Source organism: Mytilus californianus, unplaced genomic scaffold (assembly GCF_021869535.1).
Source record: "Mytilus californianus isolate M0D057914Y unplaced genomic scaffold, xbMytCali1.0.p SCAF_21, whole genome shotgun sequence".
NCBI lineage: Eukaryota > Metazoa > Mollusca > Bivalvia > Mytilida > Mytilidae > Mytilus > Mytilus californianus.
The window spans coordinates 7,881,648-7,894,649 of record NW_026262670.1 but is presented as its reverse complement, the minus strand read 5'-3'; the positions used below and the strand labels follow the sequence as shown (position 1 = coordinate 7,894,649).

The window sequence follows — 13,002 nt, the reverse complement described above, 5'->3', positions numbered from 1 at the left end:
CTGTTTATGTTCTTACTATTATGTTTTGAAGTGATTAACAGTTGTGTATTTTATTCTGTTTATGTTCTTACTGTCATGTTTTGAAGTGATTAACAGTTGTGTATTTTATTCTGTTTATGTTCTTACTGTCATGTTTTGAAGTGACTAACAGTTGTGTGTTTTATTCTGTTTATGTTCTTACTGTCATGTTTTGAAGTGATTAACAGTTGTGTATTTTATTCTGTTTATGTTCTTACTGTCATGTTTTGAAGTGACTAACAGTTGTGTGTTTTATTCTGTTTATGTTCTTACTGTCATGTTTTGAAGTGATTAACAGTTGTGTATTTTATTCTGTTTATGTTCTTACTGTCATGTTTTGAAGTGACTAACAGTTGTGTGTTTTATTCTGTTTATGTTCTTACTGTCATGTTTTGAAGTGACTAACAGTTGTGTATTTTATTCTGTCTATGTTCTTACTGAGATGTTTTGAAGTGACTAACAGTTGTGTGTTTTATTCTGTTTATGTTCTTACTGTCATGTTTTGAAGTGACTAACAGTTGTGTGTTTTATTCTGTTGATGTTCTTACTGTCATGTTTTGAAGTGACTAACAGTTATGTGTTTTATTCTGTTGATGTTCTTACTGTTATGTTTTGAAGTGACTAACAGTTGTGTGTTTTATTCTGTCTATGTTCTTACTGTCATGTTTTGAAGTGACTAACAGTTGTGTGTTTTATTCTGTTTATGTTCTTACTGTCATGTTTTGAAGTGACTAACAGTTGTGTGTTTTATTCTGTTTATGTTCTTACTGTCATGTTTTGAAGTGACTAACAGTTGTGTGTTTTATTCTGTTTATGTTCTTACTGTCATGTTTTGAAGTGACTAACAGTTGTGTGTTTTATTCTGTTGATGTTCTTACTGTTATGTTTTGAAGTGACTAACAGTTGTGTGATTTATTCTGTTTATGTTCTTACTGTCATGTTTTGAAGTGACTAACAGTTGTGTGTTTCATTCTGTTTATGTTCTTACTGTCATGTTTTGAAGTGACTAACAGTTGTGTGTTTTATTCTGTGTATGTTCTTACTGTCATGTTTTGAAGTGACTAACAGTTGTGTGTTTTATTCTGTTTATGTTCTTACTGTTATGTTATGAAGTGACTAACAGTTGTGTGTTTTATTCTGTCAATGTTCTTACTGTCATGTTTTGAAGTGACTAACAGTTGTGTATTTTATTCTGTTTATGTTCTTACTGAGATGTTTTGAAGTGACTAACAGTTGTGTGTTTTATTCTGTTTATGTTCTTACTGTCATGTTTTGAAGTGACTAACAGTTGTGTATTTTATTCTGTTTATGTTCTTACTGAGATGTTTTGAAGTGACTAACAGTTGTGTATTTTATTCTGTTTATGTTCTTACTGTCATGTTTTGAAGTGACTAACAGTTGTGTATTTTATTCTGTTTATGTTCTTACTGAGATGTTTTGAAGTGACTAACAGTTGTGTATTTTATTCTGTTTATGTTCTTACTGTCATGTTTTGAAGTGACTAACAGTTGTGTGTTTTATTCTGTCAATGTTCTTACTGTCATGTTTTGAAGTGACTTGGAGTTGTGATTTATACTGTATTAATCTGCTGTATTGTTAACCAGCAAGGTTAAAGTTATTTAAAGTAAGTGTTTTGTACTGTTTATGTTCAACTGACAGGTTTTGAAGTAACATGCAATTGTATTTCATTCTATTACAATTTGCTGTATTTTGAAGTAACATGTAGTTATGTGATTTATATTGCTCAAGTAAGATCTACTATGTTCTGAAGTTGTCTGTAGTTGTGTGGTTTTTTTTTACTGTACATAATTAATTTGCTCTAGTACTAATTTGGATGTTACTACTGTACCTAATGAGACTGTTTTACTTACATTTTGATAATCAATGTCTGCTTTATTCTCTAGGCTTAATTTTAAAGCACCTATATCTCCATTCACAGCATCTGCAAGAAGTTTCTGTAAGTAAAACATAGATTTTACATTTAATAGATTGTAATGAAAAATAAATGAAACAACTGTTAAATAAACCAATAATTATTTATTATCCTGCATGACAAATAACTATATAAATCGGGGGTATCCTCACTTCAAATAACATTCAGGCAGAGAGGATATGTACCGATTATCAGGTTGCCTGCATATTGACATTGTTAAGAATCAGCTGTGATTCACAATATGAAGCTTTTTTCATGGGAGCACAGCGAATGAGTTCAGAGGCTTCATATTGTGTCGAGCAGCTAACATTTTACAATATAAATTAAATATCATCAAAATGATGGCAATCTGTAAATCGATTTATCCGATTGTATTTGTGTATTTTGCATTATAGAAACAAGTGTTTTCTTTGTTTCACCAGCAAACCGGAAAATGACTTGATACGTTCGGGTCAAACTTATCCTTTCCTTGAGATATTATGGTGTCTGGGAGACACAAATGATGCCCTCACAGATGCAAAGTGTTATTTTAACATACACAAAGTTGAGCATGGGAGCACATAGGTCTATGGTTCACTGTAGGAGGAGTTATCTGGAAACGCTATGCGCCTCTTAAATATGCAAATATATACTCCAAAAATGATAAAGTTCAACTATCTCCCAAAAGAGCAAATATTAATCAAAATCTAAACCCTGATGACATGCACACCTTCAATATATGTTCAAACAGCCAGCAAAGTTAAAACTTCCTAGCATTCAAACTGTAGGAGGAGTTATCTGGAACAACTATATACCCATAATGGGACGGAAGGACAGACAGGGGTAAAACAATATGCCCCCAACTTTCAGTTGATGGGGCATAAAAAAAACTTTTGGATAACAATTTGTTATAACAATGTGCATTGTGTCAATTTACACTTTATACCATAAAATAGATATGTTTTTTTTCAACTAATGAACTTAACAATTGCAAGAGGAGAGAACTTCTGTATTTTTTATTTATCAAAAATTGTCCAATATTTTCTCTAACAACTCAATAGGGTTATGTATTTGACATTGTAAACAAGCATTCTAAAGGTACTAGATATAGAATAAACCTTAAGAGAGTGTATACACTTATATTTAAAAAACATTCGATACATTTCTGAAAATGAAAAAACCTAAAACACTAAACTGCCACTAAATTATGCATGATAATCAGCTCCAAGTTACTGACACCATGACCTCAGAGGATTTCTGGCAAGTTACTAATGATTTATAAAAAATAAATGGGGAATGTGTCCATGGGAAACAGATGATGCCCCCGCTTGCATATAACGTTATAAAGGGCCATAACTCAAGAACTGTAAAAGTGACACTACACAAATTTGAACTTGATCTGAGTTTTGTGGTAATAAGAATTGTTTATAAGTTTCATAACATTTAGTTGACGTAAACTTAAATTAGAGAACAGAAACGAAAAATTCAGCAATTTTTTCATTTTTAAAGGGGCATAACTCTAGAACAGTAGAATTGACGCCACCAAAATTCAACCTTTATCTGTGTTTTGTGGTAATTAGCATTGTGCATAAGTTTCATAACATTTGGTTGAGGCAAACTAAAGTTAGAGAACAGAAACAAATATTTCAGCAATTTTGAGATTTGTAAAGGGGCATAACTCTAGAACGGTAAATGTGATGCCAACAAAATTCAAACTTGATCTGTGTATTATGGTAATTAGCATTGTGCATAACATTTGGTTGAGGCAAACTAAAGTTAGAGAACAAAAACTAATATTTCAGCAATTTTTCCATTGGAAAGGGGCATAACTTTAGAACGGTGAAAGTGACACCACCAAAATTCAAACCTGATCTGTGTATTGTGGTAATAAATATTGTGGATAAGTTTCATAACATTTGGTTGAGGTAAACTCAAGTTAGAGAACAGAAACAAAAAAATCAGCAATTTTTTCATTTGTAAAGGGGCATAACTCTAGAATGGTAAAAGTGACGCCACCAAAATTCAAACTTGATCTCTGTTTTGTGGTAATAAACATTGTGGATAAGTTTCATAACATTTGGTAGAGGCAAACTAAAGTTAGAGAACAGTAACCAATTTTGGGACGTACGGACGGACGTACGGAAGTACAGACGGACAAGGGTAAAACTTAATGCCCCCTCCGCTATGGCGGGGGCATAACAATAAAACAGGCAAGAAATTTCATGCAGTTTATGTCTATCTTTGCTATGAGTTGTTATTAGCAACACCTTAGTCAAATGTTTGTAGTACATTTTTCTTTGTCCCAATCTTTGTTGTGTTTGTTTTATCTTTGACCTTGTAATATCTTTTTTTGTAGGTCACGTAGAATTCTACTAGTTTGTATCTCAAATCATCACATACATGTATTTTTGGTAAGAAAATGGAAATAAAAGGTCACATGACAATTGGACTTCAAAGTAAATCTTACCTTATTCCAATATTCCATTATATCCTAAATATAGAAAAAAAAATATTTCAAATATATACTGTTGTAGTTATCATTGAGTTATAATTGTTCATGCCAATTGAAAATACATGATCATTATGGACTTGAAAATTACTGACCTAATATTTTCAGATATTAATCTAATCCAAAAACATGTAATACTAGCATCTAAAAGACTATCTCAACTTTTCTGCACTATTTGAAATTTGTGTCGCTCACCTTGTGAAAATATTGCTAGTTTGCTCACTACGATTTTTATCTGCACATACTAGTTACTCTTTGTGTTGCTGATATTTTTTGCAATTTTCATATTTAACCTAGGTCCTATAGGTTTTTAGATAACAGCCAAAACTGCAAACATGAGTACACATGCTGAAATGTCTCGGCTTCTTTACTGACCATTTATGTCGATATTCCTTAATATAAAGTTTTACTACAAGTATCACATGAACTTAATATGATCAAAGAAAATGAGGTCAAGGTTAGATAAACCAAGCCAGAAATACATGTACATCTTACAATCATTCCATACACCAAATATACTTGATCTTTTGCTAGTAGTATACAAGACAGACCAAATCATTAAAATTTTATATTGACAACTGAACCATGAAAATTAGGTAAAGGACAGATGAACCCTGTCAGACAGACATATACACCTTACAATCATTCCATGGATCAAATATAGTTGACCTATTGCATATAGTATTTAAGGAAAAAACTAAACCAGGAAAACATCATAATGACCAATGAACCATGAAAAAGATGTCAAGTTGAGATGATACCTGCAAGAAATGTTTTCCTGTTTGAATTGTTTTACACGTCATTTTTGGGTCTTTATAGCTTGCTGTTCAGTGTGAGCCAAGGCTCCATGTTGAAGGCCGTACTTTGACCTAAATTGGTTTACTTTTTACACATTGTGCCTGGGATGGAGAGTTGTCTCATTTGCACTCATATCACATCTTCTTATATCTATATAGTATATATACACTTTAAAATCATTCCATACACCAAATATAGTTGACCCATTGCTTATAGTTTAAGAAAAACAACCAAAACAAAAAACTTAACATTGAGAAATTAGCCATAAATATGAGGTCAAGGTCAAATAAAACCTGCCAGACTAACTTGTACATAATAAAATATTTCCATACATCATATATAGTTGACCTATTGCATACAGTACTAGAAAAACAGACCAAAACAAAACAACTTAACTATATCCACTGAACCATGAAAATGAGGTCAAAGTCAGATGACACCTGGCAGTTGGACATGTACAACTTACAATCATTCCATACACCAAATATAGTAGACCTATTGCTTATATGCTTATTTCTGAGATATGGACTTGACCACGAAAACTTGTTCACTGATCTGTGAAATGAGGTCAAGGTCAAGTGAAAACTATCTGACAGGCATGATGACCTTGCAAGGCACGCACATACCAAATATAGTTATCCTTTACTCATAATAAGAGAGAAATTAACAATACAAAAAAACTTAGAATTTTTTTTCAAGTAGTCACTGAACCATGAAAATGAGGTCAAGGAAAATGGACATATCATATCATATGGCAGACGGAAACTTCATAACATAAAACATCTATATACAGAGTATGAAACATCCAAGTATTCTAGCTTCTGAAATATTTAGCTATTTAGTAGTTAGTTAGCGCCGCCATCGCCGCTGGATCACTATCCCTGTCGAGCTTTCTGCGAGAGAAGTCGCAGGCATGAACAAAAACCTGTAAAAATCAATATTTCAGGGGTAATAACTTCAAAACTTGTAGTTAAAAAAAACTGAGGTAAAAAGATCTTGTCATGCTGATCGTAATTATAGTTTACACTTTTAACCTATAGCTAGCTCCTATAATTTTCCAAATAACAGGCAAAAATGAAAAAAATTGGAATAAACAGCTGTGCCATGAGCGCATGATATGCCCGTCGTCTTGTGTGTGAATTTTTATGCAATAATCATAAATAGTTTCTGACATGCGAAAACCCCCTTTTTTTACGAAATAATAATAAACTGTTTTTGAGATACGGCGCGACAAGTGAAAAACCCCTCCCCCTTTTTTAACAAAATACTCAATATCTCTAAAATAAAATTTTGAATCATCACCATAAAGTATACAGATCTTAAGATTAATATAACTAAGAAGCGTGTAAAGTTTTCAGCAATAATCTTAAATTGTTTTTGAGATACGGCGCGACATGTGAAAAAAAACACACACCTGTTTTAGTTACTAAGTCCCGTAACTCAAAAAGGTTTAATCTTATTTTCACCAAAAAGTATACAGATCGTTTGACCATCGATCATAAGAAACAACTATGTTAAGTTTCATGAAATTTGGATAAGTCGTTCTCAAGTTACGGTGCGACATGTTTACACCGGACAGACGACATTTGTATACCATAATACGTCCCGTCAAAATATTGACGGGCGTATAAAAATGTATTTTTCAGGGGCAATAACTCAAAAACACAGGTTTACATATTTTTTTCAACATTTCCAGAGTTATAAAATCTTGTCAAGCTGACCATTTTTGTAATTTACACTTTTAATCTAGCGCCTACATGTTTATCAATAACAGGATAACACTTTTAATAAATGTGCTTCACGAGCGCAGCTGGATACGACCGCTGAGGTCCAACCCTGAACAGTTGGGGCAAAAATGGACACAATATTCAAGCTTGATACAGGTCTGAATTTGGATTGTAATTAAATATTTGACACATTATAGGTTTCTGACACAGAATAAATGTAGTCAAAGAACTTGAAATTGGTTATATGATTTGAATTTATATTCAATTGAAGATTTCTTGCTGTTGTGCAATACACTGTGCTGTTGCGCAATACTTAGTAAATCTGTTTTCAGACTATATACAAAGAATTAGCAAAATAAATTGTGACCCCCAATTTTTTTTTGGAAAATTGAAACTTTCTTAAATCTTGAGGGAAAAAAATTGACCCCACCCCCAAAAAAGATTTTGTTTACCCATCCTCCAAAAAAATAATTGGAAAATTGATAATTTCTAAAATCTTGAGGAAAAAAAATTGACCCCCCAAAAAAATATTTTTTGTTTACCCCCCTCCAAAAAAAATAATATTTGAAGAAATTTTCTTTTTGTAAAATGTGGTACAATTTAAGAGACATCCATACATTTAAACACAAGTTATTGTCTGAAAACTTAGAAAAATGCTTGTTTTGGCCCCTAATTCCTGAAAGGTGTGAGCTATTACCCCCAAAATGAATACCAACCTTCTACTTGTGGTATTGAACCTTGTGGTACAATTTCAGAGCAATCAAAATACTTATACACAAGTTATTGTCCTGAAACTAGAAAAATGCTTGTGTTGGGCCCCTTTTTGGCCCCTAATTCCTAAACTGGTTGGGACCATAACCCCCAAAAACAATCCCAACCTTCCTTTTGTGGTATTGAACCTTTTGGTTAAATTTCATAGAGATCCGTACACTTAACCAAATGTCTTCGGACGACGACAACGTGATAGCAATATACGAACGCAAATTTTTTGCGGTCGTATAAAAATGATTTTTCAGGGGCAATAACTCAAAAACAGGGTTACAGATTTTTCTCCAATTTTTAGGTTAGATATATTTTGTTGTGTTGCACCTTTTTGCAATTTACACTTTTAACCTAACTCCTATAGTTTTTATGATAGCAGCCACCAACTGTGAAAAATTCTAAAATAGATAGTTTAGAGGCAAAAACAAGTGGTTAGTTTTTACCAAATTTTCAGGGTGGATACATCTTGTCGTGCTGATAATTTTTACAGTTTACACTTTTAACCTAGCTCCTATAATTTTGGTAGATCTTACTTTATGGAACATTTGTGCCACTAAAGGTTTCTCTCTATCTATCATAGTTTCTGCATCTTTCAAGGGCAATAACTCCAATAAGGGATTAATTTACAATTTTGTTCAGTTTGACTTATTTGTAGATTTTTTTAAACTTGCTGAACATTTTTGCTGTTGAAATTTCTCTTTATCTTTAATAGTTTTCTAGATAAAATCGAAAAACAGAAACTTTAATACAATTATTATTTCAGGGGCAATAACTCCAAATAGGTTGTCCCATTGGTTTGAAATTTTTGTGGCAGATAAATCTTTACATGCTTATCATTTCTATTTAGGTCAGTTTTGCTTTAACTGCTTTTTTTTCAGATATAAGCCATAAACTTCTTTTTTTGCCCTATGTTTTATTTTCTTTGTCATGGCAGTCATGTTTCTTGATAGACAAAAAAACACAAACTTTATACTAGACAGCCCAAGTTGGATAAAATTGGTCCCCTGTTTTCAGAGAAGATCTCTGAAAAAGTTAACATGGGAAGACGGACAGACGACAGACGCAAAGGGATGGCAAAAGCTCACATGGCCTTTTAGGCCAGCTGGGCTAAAAACTAAACTCAAAACCTTGTATATCTAATAACATACCTAAATGAGGTATTCTACAAACAGGGTGTGATTTTTTCCTTCAAACACAAAAACATCAATTGCACTTTTGCCGACCTAAAAATTTCAAAAGTTTTATTTACCAGCATTAAGACAATATTGAATTCATTAATTTCCAGCCTCTCTAAAATAAACTGTCCACAAATGAGCAAGGCAATCATGGCAATCACATTAAACAATTGTTCTTTTTACACTCTCTTTGTGTGCCTGTCCATATCGAGGAACCTGTAGTGTAGTGGTTGTTGTTGGTAGCTGTATTCCCTCCCCTGTTTTCATTGTTGTAATAGGCTGTTGATTTTCTCTTTTTATTTGTTACACATTTTATCATATCAGTGCTGTTTATAGATTTTTGTCGAGCCTTCGACTTTAGTCGAAAAAGCGAGACATAGCGATCCTACATTCCGTCGGCGTCGTCGGCGGCGGCGTCCACAAATATTCACTCTGTGGTTAAAGTTTTTGAAATTTTAATAACTTTCTTAAACTACCTTGGATTTCTACCAAACTTGGACAGAAGCTTGTTTATGATCATAAGATAGTATCCAGAAGTAAATTTTGTAAAAATAAAATTCCATTTTTTCCGTATTTTACTTATAAATGGACTTAGTTTTTCTGCCGGGAAATATTACATTCACTCTGTGGTTAAAGTTTTTAAAATTTTAATAACTTTCTTAAACTATCCTGGGTTTCTACCAAACTTGGACAGAAGCTTGTTTATGATCATAAGATAGTATCCAGAAGGAAATTTTGTAAAATAATAAATCCATTTTTTCCGTATTTTACTTTTAAATGGACTTAGATTTTCTGCCAGGAAACAACACATTCACTCTGTGGTTAAAGTTTTTAAAATTTTAATAACTTTCTTATACTATTTTGGATTTGTACCAAACTTGGACAGAAGCTTGTTTATGATCAAAAGCTAGTATCTAGAAGGAAATTTTGTAAAATAATAAATCCATTTTTTCCGTATTTTACTTTTAAATGGACTTAGATTTCCTGTCAGGAAACAACACATTCACTCTGTGGTTAAAGTTTTTTAAATTTTAATAACTTTCTTATACTATTTTGGATTTGCACCAAACTTTAACAGAAGCTTGTTTATGATCAAATGCTAGTATCTAGAAGGAAATTTTGTTTTCTTCAAGTTAACATTACATTCAGTCTGCAGATAAAGTTTTTAAACATTTATTAGATTCATAAACTATCCTGGATTTTTACCAAACTTGGACAGAAAGTTCTTACAATCAAAAGATAGTATCAAGAGGAATATTTTTATTGATTTACTTCCTCATTTTTGTTGAGCCTGCGATTAACAGAAAAAGTAGGCGAGACACTGGGTTCCGCGGAACCCTTACGAATTTTTATATTATAATATGGTATTGGTTTTGTGCAATTTCAAAGGCTATTGAGAGACCTGTCAATCTGATGTTCAGTAGTTGTCGTTTGTTGATGTGGTTCATAAATGTTTCTCGTTTTTTATATAGACTAGACCGTTGGTTTTCCCGTTTGAATGGTTTTACACTAGTAATTTTTTGGGGCCCTTTATAGCTTGCTGTTCGGTGTGAGCCAAGGCTCCTTGTTGAAGGCCGATCTACGACCTATAATGGTTTAACGTTATAAATTGTGGCTTGGAGGGAGAGTTGTCTCATTGGCAATCATACCTCATCTATTATCTGTAGTTGTTTATATCTTTGTCCTTCTGACTAGGGATAACTGTTTCACCATCATTCATACAACATCTCTTAATTAAAGAACCTTTGTGAGCACACTTACATACCCAACACCCCCACATTGTCACTGGGCAAACAAAATCTTGCTCAATTTTTAAGTTCAAAGACAAATAACTCCTACAAAAGTCAACTGATAAAAATTTCTTGAGTATATGCACATCTACATATTATGTCCTAATTATCTACAAAGTTTCATGAAATTCTGTTGTGTGGTTTGAGAGGAGTTGCTATGACAAGAACAGGACTGAGAGACGGACTGACTGACTGACTGACTAACAGACTGACGGATGAGTCAAAAACATTATACCCTACTGAACTTTGTTCCATGGGGTATAATTATTATAACAAAATGATATAATGATCAAAGATATATTCCCCTGCTTTCTAACAGGATTGAAGGTTCAAATTTACTTCTATTAGTAAGTTCTTAAATTTGCTTTAATTTGCTTTAAAGAATATAAGGTCCTGGACCATTTGAATTTTTAAGTGAAAGGCCCTTCAGAAAGTCATAGGTCCTAAAAAAAACATCAATGTAAAAATATGGGAGGTTTTGGACTTTTGTATTTCAAAAACCAAAGGTTTCCTCTCAGAAATGAAAGGTTATGTACCTTGGACTTCCAATAATTTAAACCCCTGAAAAGTTAAGTCATAATATTTCAAAGTTTTATTATAAAGCCATATTTTAGGTTGGTGCATTAAAGTCCTTAAATCAACACGATCAAAGCCCTCTTCAAAAATGACACTAGCCTATTCTGTTTGTGCCTATTTCAAGTCAGGAGCCTGTTATTCAGTTGTATCGTTTGTTACTGTATATCATATTTGGTTTTGGTTTATTGTTTTTTTTACATAAATCATGTGATTAATTTTTTTGTTTTGTCTGATTGTTTTGCATTGGTAATTTCTGGGCCTTTTATACGTAGAATACTATATATATATGCGATATGGGTTTCGCTCATTGTTGAAGGTAGTACGGTTACCTATAGTTGTTAACTTCTACATCATTTGGTCTCTGGTGGAGAGTTATCTCATTGGCAATCATACCACATCTTCTTATTTTTATAAAGAAAACTTTGATGAAAAGTTTCCTTGTAAAATGAGCGTTGTAAAATTTCAATCTATTGGCAAAAAGGAAGTGGCTACACAGCAGATGCAAAAATTGCTAACATGCCACAACTCAAGATTATCAAGATGCAGACCAAATATAAAAGCATTCCCTTCCTTAGAAGCCAAGAAAAGTTTTACAAAAATTTTCCTTGAACAATGAGTGTTGTAAAATTTCAAACAGCAAATGTTAAAATTTGTAACAGGCTACCACTCAACATTATCAAGGTGCAGACCTAATATAAAAAGGTTCACTTTAGGCCAAATATGGCCTTGAATTTCAGCTTTATCAGAAAATTTCAAAATGGCCATAATTTGGTTTCTTAAATGGATCTATTTCAAAAGTCTTACTTCTTTGTTAAAATAAATCTCTTCATAAGAGTACATTCTTGGATTCAAAATCAGCACATTTTAGATATACATGTATTGTCAAAATAAGATGATTTTATGCATTTTTTCGGACCTATAAGCTTGAGGCAACCCTTGGCTGCAACCTAGGATCCAAAATGTTTTGTAACCAAAAGTTGCCAATGATTATATTGAATCCCTAGACACAACAAGAGTGCACACGCTGAAATGTCTCGCCTTCTTTACTAACCATTGATATTATGTTGATAGTCCTAAATATAAAGCTTTACTACAACTATCACATACACTTAACATGATCCAAGAAAATGAGGTCAAGGTCATATAAACCAAACAAGAAATACATGTACACCTTACAATCATTCAATACACTAAATATAGTTGACCTATTGTTTATAGTTTCTAAGATACAGACTTAACCAAGAAAACTAAACATTGACCAATGAACCAATAAAATGAGGTCAAGGTCAGATGAACAATGCCAGGCAGACATGTAATACAGCTTGCAATCCTTCCATACAACAAATATAGTTGACCCTATTGCTTATAGTATTAGAAAAACAGACCAAAACACAAAAACTTAACACTGAGCAATGAACCGTGAAAATGAGGTCAAGGTCAAATAAAACCTGCAAGACTGACAGGTATATCATAAAATATTTCCATACACCAAATATAGATGACCTATTGCATAAAGTATTAGAAAAAAAGACCAAAACTCAAAAACTTAACTTTGACCACTGAACCATGAAAATGAGGTCAAGGTCAGAAGACACCTGCCCGCTAGACATGTACACCTTACAATCATTCCATACACCAAATATAGTAGACCTATGGCATACAGTATAAGAAAAACAGACCAAAACACAAAAACTTAACTATAAACACTGAACCATGAAAATGAGGTCAAGGTCAG

The 13,002-nt window shown here is 32.6% G+C and overlaps 1 protein-coding gene and 2 long non-coding RNA genes across 5 annotated transcripts in view; 1 reads left to right on the top strand and 2 right to left on the bottom strand.

The window, feature by feature from the left end:
• Positions 1-13,002, bottom strand: part of LOC127731862 (uncharacterized) — an 897,808-nt gene that overhangs the window by 174,451 nt on the left and 710,355 nt on the right. The gene's annotated exons all lie outside the window — the stretch shown is intronic.
• The window catches only part of LOC127731900 (uncharacterized), a 336,874-nt gene that overhangs the window by 92,223 nt on the left and 231,649 nt on the right, over positions 1-13,002 (top strand). The gene's annotated exons all lie outside the window — the stretch shown is intronic.
• Positions 1,956-13,002, bottom strand: part of LOC127731888 (uncharacterized) — a 65,794-nt gene continuing 54,747 nt past the window's right edge. The window contains exons 3-5 of the long non-coding RNA XR_007995889.1: positions 8,875-8,949; positions 4,398-4,421; positions 1,956-1,973 (exon numbers count right to left, since the gene is read on the bottom strand). This is a non-coding gene — a long non-coding RNA (uncharacterized LOC127731888). The remainder of the gene's footprint in view (positions 1,974-4,397; positions 4,422-8,874; positions 8,950-13,002) is intronic.